This window comes from Chrysochloris asiatica, unplaced genomic scaffold (assembly GCF_000296735.1).
Source record: "Chrysochloris asiatica unplaced genomic scaffold, ChrAsi1.0 scaffold00118, whole genome shotgun sequence".
In the NCBI taxonomy this organism is placed as follows: domain Eukaryota; kingdom Metazoa; phylum Chordata; class Mammalia; order Afrosoricida; family Chrysochloridae; genus Chrysochloris; species Chrysochloris asiatica.
The window spans coordinates 7,851,251-7,863,298 of NW_006408636.1; positions in this window are offsets into that span (position 1 = coordinate 7,851,251).

The following is a 12,048-nucleotide window of genomic DNA, read 5'->3' on the forward strand; positions in this document are numbered from 1 at the left end:
CTACCCCCTGAAACTGTAGGTTTAATTATTGGAAGAAGCTCTGCCTCTTTAAAAGAAATCCTTGTCATTCCAGGAGTCATAGATGCAGATTATACTGGAGAGTTAAACATTTTAATTAAGCTTCCTACAAAAACTCAACAGATACACGCTGGGCAAGGCATTGCTCAATTACTTTTGGTACCTCTAGTTAAACGAGGCATGTTCCTCACCAACACCCCTCGAAATAATGCTGCTTTTGGCTCTAGTGATTTGATCTTTTGGGTAGAAAAAATTAAAAGAGGTCGTTCCCTTAAGATTCTAATGATCGGAGGCAAACGCATAGAAGGAATTTTAGACAGTGGAGTGGATGTCTTGTGTATTGCTGGAAGGGACTGGCCTTCCTCCTGGCCTACTAATCCTACTCCTTCTTCCCTAGTGGGCATAGGCAGAAGCTTCAAAATGCTGACTATAAGTATATTTCACCCCATCATTTATTATCTCACTCTCTTTTTGTGCTTAAATATCTGAATAAGGATTCTGAAAGTTTTTCTGCAGCTCAAAGGCACTCGAGTGATGTGCCTTCCTCCTATCCCTTAGTCAGGTGGAAAGATGTCTTAACATCACAGTGGAGAGGTCCAGACATTTTGTTATCCTCTGGGCGTGGCTATGCGTGTATCTTTCCTCAGAATGCCGAATCCCCTATCTGGATACCTGACCGCTTCATTCGCCCCTTTAATTCCAATGCTGACCACAAGGAAACGTGCCGGTTTGAGTCTCCCCCGACGTCATGAGCTCTCATCGCCTCTGCATCCTCTCAGCTCCTTTTAGACTTAATCTTCTCTGATTCTAATTGCTCAAATGTGATATTAACCGAGGAGCGAAAGTTTTAGCTTCTTTTCAGAACAAAGACCCTTCTACATGGATTCCAGCCTGACTGAATAGACCCTGCCTCAGGAGAGTCAGCATTCACTGAGGACCCATCTGAAAAAGCTACTTCATTTGCATCTTCACTGACACCTCTTTGGCAGGATCATCAGGATCCAGCAAGCCGCTTACAGAGCAGAAAAATATTTTAAGGACTGTTTAACGCTTTAAAGACTGTTGAAACTCTAGAGACTTTCTGCTGCCTTGCTTGTCGGGTGTGGGGAATGGGGAATTAACAGATGTTACCAATTGTTGTAATTGTTCATTACTCATGTTTTATTACCTGTTAATGTTTCAGAAGTGAGGCCATGCATTGTGCTGGCCTAGTCTTTTAACGTGCCACGTGTTTTGTTGTCATCATACTAGGAATCACTGCATTGTTAAGATATGTTACTTCTATTGCCCTCTCCATCGCTTCCCTTGTGTAACCATGGAACTCAACTGTCTAGGAAGTTTAGTCTTGCTTTTAACCATCCAAGAGTAAATAGATAAAGGTTTACAAAATAGGATAAATGCTTTAGAAGAAGGAATATTGTTTTTGGAATATAAGATTTCAAAATGTCCAGTTTAGATTCTCAGTTTAGTGATATTCACCATATAAATAGAGTTGTGTTATTTTATAGTAACCCAGAACTTGATTAGACCTTAGTTCAATAGCATTTTAGAAGGTTGTGAAATAGTGTTCATTTGTCTGTGGATATTCAACAGCTACATGCTCAAATTTCTGATATAAGTAATGCTCGAGTTGAGAACCGATTGGCTACTAATTTGCTGCCCTGGCTAGAGATTGAGTTCCCCTGTGAACTTAATTGAACCTCAGCATAATGATCCTGCTCATTCACCTGAGAGCAAGTGAGTGGCCTAGCAACGTCTTGCGTGTGAGATCTCCCTGCTGGTCTACTCCCCCCATGCCTCCTGCAGATGGCAATTGTTTATGAATGGACGTGTTAGTCAGAGACGGGCAAGGATCACATGGAAACTCAGCAACCTAAGACAGGGGCATTGCGTGGAGGCAGTGTATCCCAATGACGGGTAAGCCTGAGATATTCGCACGGACCACCTAACAGGCAGCGTCCTTTAAACAAAATAATAAACAAGGGGGAATATGTTGCAGACGGTGAAGTCCTGGTCAGAGGTTCGAGGCCCTATAGGCTCGAGTGTAACAGATCTAGCCACCTGGCAGTTAATAACAAATTATTTTTCATCTTAGTGTCCAGTTATGTTTTATTAATTGCAGACATGAAGCCCTTGATATACACAGATAAATGTAATATTTTCCTAAAAGTCAAGACTGTAAAATTCCAAACAGGTAAAGTTCTTCTCTCAGAGAATTCATTCAAGGTAAATTGGGTGGCTCCCTGGTCTGTTCCAAGGACAATAGAAATGCCCTCCCTAAAGTGTTTCCAGGTGCTGCCCATTCACCCAGGCGCCTCTTTTCCTGAAGAACCTGGGCTGGGCAGCCGACACAATGGGAATCCTCCCTTTCCTCCCTCCATTTGAGGCTAGGTGCTAAAAGGTTAATTAAGCTTGAGAAACCAAGTGAGATTCGAACCTGCAAAGTATGATGTAAAGTTGCCTGAATGTCTGGAAAAGTAAGATTGACAGCTGTACCTTGTCTTAGCCCCTCCTAACTTTGTGTAAAGTACCTTCCCTAAATAAAAGGAAGGCGTAGAACGAATCCAGGTGCATTACGACTGGCAAGGCGTGCGTTACAGCATGCAAGGGGCACAGTCCAGCCTTGCAACCATACTGCCTGTTTAGCTAAGATGTTTACTATGCAGGATATTACAGCCTTCATGGCTGAGATGTTTGCAACGCAGGATCTACCTGATGCCAGTCCAGCATTCACTCTGGTTTCGGAGTGTCTCTTTGCCTCTCTCTTTGTCTCTTTCTGTGTATTCTTGCTATATCTCTATCACCATCAGGTATCTCCACCTTGTGAACCAAACCCCTATGTCGAGGCCAGTCCCCAACAGAAGGGTGCAGAAATCTTTAGGGAATGGTCAGATGGAAGCAGCACTTTCAGATGAAGGATATTTGAAAGCAGTAGGTTCACACTGGTATTTTTGTTTAATATTGACTTCTATGAATTTCTACCATTACTTTTTTTTTTTAAGTTTTTATTGTGAATTATGTGTTAGTTTACATGAGTGAACATTATCTTTACACTCATCCTATTGTACTTTGTTTCACTGCAATGATCACAATCCCCTGCATGCATCATCAAAGACCCAAAGGGTACACCCCCACACTCCTATCCCCTGGCTGCCAGCACACAACCCCTCTCCCTCCCTGAGTCCAGAGTCCCCAGCCGCTCCTTCTCTCCATGTCATTGCCTCTGCCTCCATCCCTAATGTCACTGCCTCCCGGACAGGGTCTGGCACTTCACTTTTCTCCCTGGATGGTTCCAGGGATCTCTGCTCCTGGACTGCAAAATCAGCGGATCCCCTCCTTTTGTTACCAAACATTTACATTTACCTTTCCAACACTCTCTGTCAGACCTGATAGCAATCATTCCCTATTGAACCACAGGAGTCCTTTCCCCCTCACCTTTTATTAACCCCCTCCAGACACATTGGAAACAATTCAGTGGAGGTTCTAACTTTCCCTGTATCCTCTGGAGCTAGGTTCCCTATTGAAAGCTTGTAAACCAGTCACTTCTTGCCTTTGTAGTTCCCCCATTTTGGGTACCCAATGTCTAAGTTCCCCCTCCCTGTCATATTAAAATCCCCTGATATAATTGTAGATTATATCAGTTCTAGTAGGGTTTGCTTTATATATCTTGGTGCTCTTTCATTTGGAGCATAGGTGTTAATTATGGTTATGTCATCTTGCTCAATTGACCCTTTAATCATAAGATAGTGTCCTTCCTTATCTCTTATGGTGGTTTTTGCCTTAAAGTTTATTTTATCAGAGATTAGTATTACCAATCCTGCTTGTTTTTTATTGTTGTTAGCGTGGTATATTTCTTTCCATCCTTTAACTTTTAGTCTATTTTTTTCTTTGTGTGTAAGGTGTGTCTCTTGCAGGCAGCATATTGAAGGGTCTTGTTTTCTTATCCATTCAGCAACTCTCTGTCTCTTTACTGGTGCATTTAATCCATTGACATTCAGTTTAATTATTTATAGATATGGATTAACTGCTGTCACTATGTTAATTTTTTGTGGTGCTGTTTGTTCCTTTGTTCTGCATGCCTTCTTGTGTTACAGTCATGTTTTTTGTGCTATTTCTTGTGGGTTTCTTCTTTGTTTCAATGTTTCCTTGTTCTGCTTGGATCTTCATTTTCATGATAAGTTGTGAAGTATTAATTTTCTTTGGGGTTACCCTATAGACTGTTAAGTTTTCCCTACATTTAAGGCAGTCTATTGTATCTTGCCATCTACTCGGTCTCCTCACCACCTGGATCTCTGTTCCTATATTTTTCCATTTAATATTGTTAATACTTTGTTCTTTGGTTAGCCTCACAAGTCCTCTGAATTCATTGCTGTAATTTTGTTCCTTTCTGAATTCTGCTATCCATCGACCGAGTTCCAGGTGGTGCTGCCACGTCTGTCAATCTCTGGTTGTTGTCTTTTCTTGCTGGTTTTCATTCCAAAGAACTTCCTTTAGGATGTTTTGAAGCACTGGATTGGCTTGGACAAAATCTCTTAGCTTCAGTGTATCCTAGAATGTTGTGATTGCACTGTCATATTTGATTGACAGTTTTGCTGAATAGACAATTCTTGGTTGACAGTTTTTTTTTTTTGTTTTTTTTTTTCTTTTAGGATTTTATATATGTCTCCCCATTGCCTTCTTGCCTGCATGGTTTCTGCTGAGAAGTCAGAGTTTAATCTGATTTGCTTGCCTTTGTAGGTGACACTTCTCTTTTCCCTGGGTGCTTTTAGGATTCTTTCCATGTCTTTGATTTTGGAGAGCTTGATTATGATAAATCTCAGTGACTTTCTTTTGAGGTCTATCCTTCCTGGGGTTCTTTCAGCTTCTTGAACATTTATCTTCTCGTCCTTCAAGATATTAGGAAACTTTTCTTCCAGTAGCTCTTCAACTATCTCTTCTATGGACTTCTGTGATTCTTCCTGTTCTGGAATGCCAATAATTTTTATGTTATTCCTCTTCATGTTATCCAGCATGAATCTTAGACTCTCTTCAGATTTTTTCTTTTTTTTAAATTTGAATTTGTTTCCATATTATTCTTCTGAATTCCTTCTTGGGCAGATCTAGAGCCTGTGCTTCTACTGGAAAGTCTATGTCTGCTTCCATTTCATTTGTATCAGTTACTTTTTTCTGTTTTTGGACATGTGTTGATATCTTTAATTATGTTTTCTTGGACATTTTCAACAGTTATATCAGTTTTTAATGCTTAAATGGATGTATGTTGCTTTTTGTTAAGCTTGCTGAGCATCTCCTGGTGGATATGATCTGGAGATTGGCTTCCCTTTTCACATGTAATGCCTAGCAGCTGGTTTTAGTTCATGTCCAGATGGTGGGGTACTATAGGTTATTCTTTTAGCTTGGCTATATGGGCACAGTTACTGTCTCTTCTTGGGTAAGGTATGGAGAGAAAGCTCCCACTCCTGGGAGAAGAGTGAGGCCAAAAGGACCAAAGACAGAAACAATATAAAACCAGAGACAGAAACCACCAATCAAAAAGAAAAAAAAAAAAAGTGATTGACACTGTTCACTGGCCTTTGCTGTGCAAAGGGTCCTGCCTAGGTAAACTATGGGGCAGGTTTCCAGGATCAAAACATAATAAGAAGCAGCCTGCAGGTTTCCTCTCTGTGCTGTTGGAAAACTGTGGGTGCAATGCTGGACCCTTTTGGCTAGACCTGAAGGCATCTGGGCTGTGCAGTGAGGGCACGACCAGGGTGAAGAGGAGAGATGTGAAAAATGAAAAGTGAAAGATGAAAACTTGGTCAAACCTCTGCCTTCAGGCGTGCTGCTCCATGGCTTCTAGAGCTGGGTTGCTGCCTCCGCTACTACCACTACTTTTTGATTTACTGTCACATACCCTAAACACCTAATAGCAGTGACACATACAGACACATGCATGCCTATGTTCATTGCAGCATTATTCACAATAGCAAAAAGATGGAAACAACTCAAGTGCCAATCACCAATGAGCTGACAAACATAGAGCTCTGGTAGCGCAGTAGTTATGAGTCAGGCTGCTAACCTCAAGGTCAGCAGTTCTCTATTACCAGCTGTTCCGTGAGAGAAAGATGAGTTTTTCTGCTCCTGTAAAGATTTACAGCCTCAGAAATCCTACAGAGCATTGCTACGAGTCGAACCGACTCTGTGACACACTACCAACACCATAATGAATAATGATGAGTTCATGAAATGTCTTACAACATTGATAAATCCAGAGAACATTCTGCTGAGTAAAATAAGTTAAAAAAACAACAACATAAAACCCAACAGTATGGAACTTTCTTAGAAACTTGGAAATAGAAATACCATACAACCCAGCAATCCCTCTACTTGATATATATTCACAAGAAATATGAGTCAGAACACTGATGTTCACCACAGCACTATTCATAATAGCAAAAAGATGGAGACATACTAAATGTCCATCAATGGAAGAATGGATAAGCAAATTTGCTACCTTCACACAATGGAATACTATGCAATGTTTAAGAAAAATGTTAAATCTGTGAAATACCTTGTAACATGGATGAGCCTGGAGGACATTATGCTGAGTGAAATTAGTCAATCACAAAAGGATAAATATTGTAAGAGAACATTATTGTAAAATCTTGAGGAAAGTTTTTCATACTAAAAGAAACATTCTTTGATGGTTACCAAGGGTGGGAAGTTAAGGAAACTAATTTACTGGCTAGAGTACAGACACATGTTAGCTCGGGTGACAGAGAGGGCAATATACAAGAAGGGGGTGGGCAATATAAAAAGAGGGAGGGTGGAAAAAGAAGGATGAAGATAGGTGAAGACACAGGGAGGTATGCATGGGCTAAAGGGGATAGAGGTAAATAGTGATATATACACAACCTTAGAACAACAGTGTTCTGTGCATGGATACATGGAGTGAGAAATAGACTGACAAGGTAAGGAAAGAAGAGTATGTATTCGTATAACCCACGAATACATGAAGAGTTTGAAAGTAGATATTTGTTCATGGGTATTTACCTTTCCTGCAAATACAACTATGAATGTGGTAGATCATACAGTGGGCAAAAATGATGAAAACTTCTTAGATATTATTAAACATCTTATGGCAGTAAGTTACTGGGTCTGTGGGCTCAGGACCATAGTATCAGGGGACGCCATGATCAACTGGCATAACATGGTCTACAAAGACCATGTTCTATATCCTACTTTGATGAGTAGTGTCTGGGATCTTGAAATCTCATGAGCGGTCCTCTAAGGTGCAGCTATTTGTTTCTCCATGTAAGGAACAAAGAAGAATGACAAGAACTGAAGAGTCTTGGAATCAATTAGTCCAATGGACTAATGGAACATGTGAACATCAGTCTCCACAACTTTGAAACCAGAACTAGAAAGTGCCCAGCTATCACTACCAACTACTCTGAAAAGGATTATATTAGAGGATCCCAGATAGAGTGGGAGGAAAACAAAACAAAACTGGGTTTACTGGTCAGATGGCCCTTGACCACCATTCAAGTTTGGAAGGGAATTCATCTTTGTGGCCCAATTTTCAGCCAAGCTGAAACTAGTAAAGTATGCTCATCATAGAATAGTCAATCATCCAAACTCTAAGGACAAAGTTGAGAAAGGATGGGAAGGTAGATGAAATGCAAATAAGAACCAGAGGGAAGAAGCAGGATAACTGTTGCTGCATGGTGGGGCTTGTAAACATTGAGCTGAAAGTGTATATTTGTTGAATATAAAACTAATGATCTTATCTGCAAACCTTCACTCAATTCATAATAAAAAGCTTTTAAAAAAGAAAAAAAGATAGTTGAAATAGCACAAATATGTGATCTCACTTTTATTAAAAAAAAAAAAAAAAGATATATATGTAGAAGTCAACTTGCTTTGATAAGCTACCAGGGATAGGAAGGGGAGGCAGGGAAAGACACTCTCTGGACAGCAGACATTTGTTATATTTGGTGTTGGCAAAGGCAATACCAAAGGTGGGTGAATTATATACACCTTTACTAAGGCTAATGATGACACTAAGAAGTACAAAAGAATAAGGACATTATTGTTATTTTTGTTGTTAGGTGCCATTGAGTCAGTTCCGACTCACAGCAATACTATGCACAAAAGAACAAAACACTGCCCAATCCTGCACCATCTTCACAACTGTAGTTAGGCTTGAGTACACAGCTGCTGCCACTGTGCCAATCCATTTTGTTGGAGGTCTTCCTCTTTTCTGCTGCCCCTCCACTTTATAAAGCTTGATGTTCTTCTCCAGGGACTGATCCCTCCTGATAACATGCCCAAAGTACGAGAGACGAAGTCTCACCATCCTGGCTTGTAAGAAGCATTCTCACTGTACTTCTTTCTACATAGATTTGTTTGTTATTCTAGCAGTCCATAGTACTTTTAATATTCTTCTCTAAGATCATAACTCAAAAACATCAAGTCTTTTAAGGTCTTATTTATTCATAGTCCAACTTTCATATGCATATGAGGTTATTGAAAATACCATGACTTGAGTCAGGTGCATCTTAGTCCTCAAACTGATATTTTTGCTCTTGAGCATTTTAAAGAGGTCTTCTGCAAAATATTTGCCTAATGAAATATGTTATTTGATGTCTTGCCTACTGTTCTTCAAGTGTTGATGTGGATTCGAGCAAAATAAAGTCTTTGACAACTTCAATCTTTTCTCCATTTACCATGATGTTATTTATTGGTCCAGTGGTAAGGATTTTTGTTTTCTTTATATTGAGGTGCAACCCATACTGAAGTCTTTGATCATCTTCAGTATTTTAAGTCCCCTTTGCATTCAGCAAGCAAAGTTGTATCATCTGCATATCACAAGTTGTTAATGAGTCTTCCTCCAATCCTAATGCCACATTCTTCTTCATAGAATCCAGCTTCTTGGATTATGTGCTCAGCATACAGATTGAGTAAACATGGTGAAAGAATACAACCCTGACACACATCTTTCCTGATTTTAAACTATTCAGTATCCCTTTGTTCTGTCCAAATGACTGCCCCTTGGTCTATGTACTGGTTCCTCATGAGCACAATTAAGTGGTCTGGAATATCCATTCTTAGCAATGTTATCCATAGTTTTTCATGATCCACACAGTTGAAAGTCTTTGCATAATCAATAAAGCACAGGTAAACATCTTTCTGGTATTCTAGGTTTCTGCCAAGATCCATCTGATGTCAGCAATGATATCCCTCGTTTCATGTCCACATTATTGATAAATGCTGTAACATATACAATTTTGCAACAATGGTAGTAAAAACCAAAACAATACACTATTGGTTACAAAGTAAGATACTATGCATGTGATATAAGAAATAGGGTCAAAACTATTCGGTAAGGAATTTAAAAGAATGATATTTAGATACCTTCAATGGAATGAGAGAAGATGGAGGAAAGGAAGGAGAATACAGTAAAAAACTATGAGAATTCAGGAAAACATTATAAGAACTGGAAAAAATTGGAAACTATATATACAAAAACAGCAATTAGAAAGCCAGAAGATTAATACTAAGAATTCAGAAATAGATAGTACACTGAAAGGGCAAAAAGTAGAACTGAATCAATGGAAGGCTGGAGAGAAATCTCTCAATATTCATCTGATGGAAGAACAATAATAAATACAAATACCCCAAAAATCTGTATACAGAGTTGATAGGGACAGGCAACTTAGACATTGGATACCTAAAATGAGGGGGCGATAAAGGCACAAAGTGACTGGCTTACAAATTTTCAAGAGAGAGTTTAGTTTCAGAGTGTGTGGGGAAAGGTAGAGTCCCATTGAATAGTTTTCATCTTGTCTAGATGGATAGGTCTGGTGAAAAGAGATGGGGATAAGATTCTTATGATTCAATAGTGAGTAACTGTTATCATGACTAATTGTGATGGTCACAACTGTAAAGGTAGATGTTTTGTAGTAAAAAGGCGGGAGTAGTTAATCTTATAGCCCAGGAACAGAGGACCCTAGGACCATCAAGGGAGAAGAGCATGAGCAGAATGTGGGATCCTATCCAGAGAGGTAGCAACACCAGAGATGGAGGCAGAGATGAGGACATGGAGAAAGAAAGCAGTTGAGGTTTCTAAGACTCATGGAAAGAGAACGACTGAGTGCTGGCGGCCAGGAGGCAGGCTTACAGAAAGTGCTCTTTGGTTGTTTACATGATTATATATTCCCAAATACAAAAACAAAAACAGAGGGAATGGAAGCAAATTCGGTTGAATGATGATGCACGGAGGAGATTGTAATCATTGCATGAAACGATGAATGTAAAATTGATGTTCTCCCATGTAAACTATCACTCAATTTACAATAAAAACTTTAAAAAATATATCCAAAAAAAGCCTAAACTTTATGTGGGATACTATAAAGAGGAATAATTTACATATGATGGAAATTCCAGAGCAGGAAGAGGCAACCTAAAAAAAAGGAAAGAAAGAAAATTGTCTAAGCATTGTTAGAAGCAACTTCCCTGACATCATGAAAGATGAGAAGATAGCCATTTAAGAAGTTAAACATACTCCAAACAGGATAGACTTCAAAAGAAAAAGCATCAAGATATATTATAACCAAACTTTTCAAAACCCAAGACAAGGAAAGAATCCTGAGAGTGCCTTGGAAAAAATTAAAAAGTTACTTACAAAAGAGAATTAATAAACTCTGATTTCTCAGCAGAAATCATGCAGGCAAGAAGACAATGGGATGACATATAAAACTTTGAAAGAAACCAACTGCCAACCAGAAATATTTTACTCAGCAAAACTGTCCATCAAATAGGATAGAACAATTAGAACATTTCCAAATTATTTAAAATAATTTACAAAAATCAGATCAATCTTACAAAAGGTACTAAAAGGATATTCTTTGGACAGAGAACCAACAGCAGCAGACAACAATCTGAGACTAACATACATGACAATATCACCCAGAACTCAACCCAGATATGTTGCTGTTGTTGTTAAGTGTCATTGAGTAGGTTCTGACTCATAGCAAACCTGGATAGAGTTACCGAAGAGTGGCTGATAGGCCTAAACCACAGCCCAGACATAGAAGTGTTCAAAATAAAGGAAACCTAAAAGACTGAACACAGTGAACCAGAGACACCAAATTTCAATGAATAATAATAATAATAATAATAAAGTAAAAAGGGAATAATGTAGTTATAGAACTTCCTTGAAGAGGATATCAAGTAGGTTTCAATAAATCAATAAAATAAACCGAATTGTACACAAAGTCTTACTCCTAGCCTTAGCTCAACTCCTACCACTAACATTAAATTTAGTCCTAACTATAACATTAGTATTCAGCGAAGTCCTAGGCTTTGCCACAGTCCTAACCTTAACTGCTTATGCCTATCCCTCTCCTGCAAATAAATGACAAGAAAGAAAATACCAAAATGGATTTCAGAAAATCTCTTAAGCTTGCTCTAGAACATAGAGAAGCTAAACATAAAGAAACTAAAGGAAGAAATAATGAAGCAAAAGAGCTGGAGGTTTCAAAGCATGGCTTGAAAAACCAAAATAAAGCATTATAATGAAACATGTAAAAATCTGGAGTTAGACAACCAGAATAGAAGAATATACTCAGCATTTCTCAAGCTGAAAGAACTGAAAAAAAAAAAAAAAAGTTCAGCCTTAAGTATTGAGGTTTCTGTCGGTAAAATAGAGTTGGTGTTTGGCACTGTAGGGTAAGTACAGGACTGTAAACTCAGTTTGAACCACAAGAAGGTGGTTTAAACTCACAGTCACTCCTTGGAAACCTTACAATGGGTTATTATAAGTTGAAACTGACTTGACTACATCTGTGGAACGAGACTGTGGTAAAGCTCCATATCAGCAGTCAAAACAAGGCCAGGGGCAGATTGTGAAACAGATCATCAATTGCTTATATGCAATTTCAGGCTGAAGCTGAGGAAAATCAAAGCAAGTCCACAAGAGCCAAAACATGATCTTAAACATATCCCACCTGAATTTAGAGATCTGAAAAACAGATATGATACATTAAACAC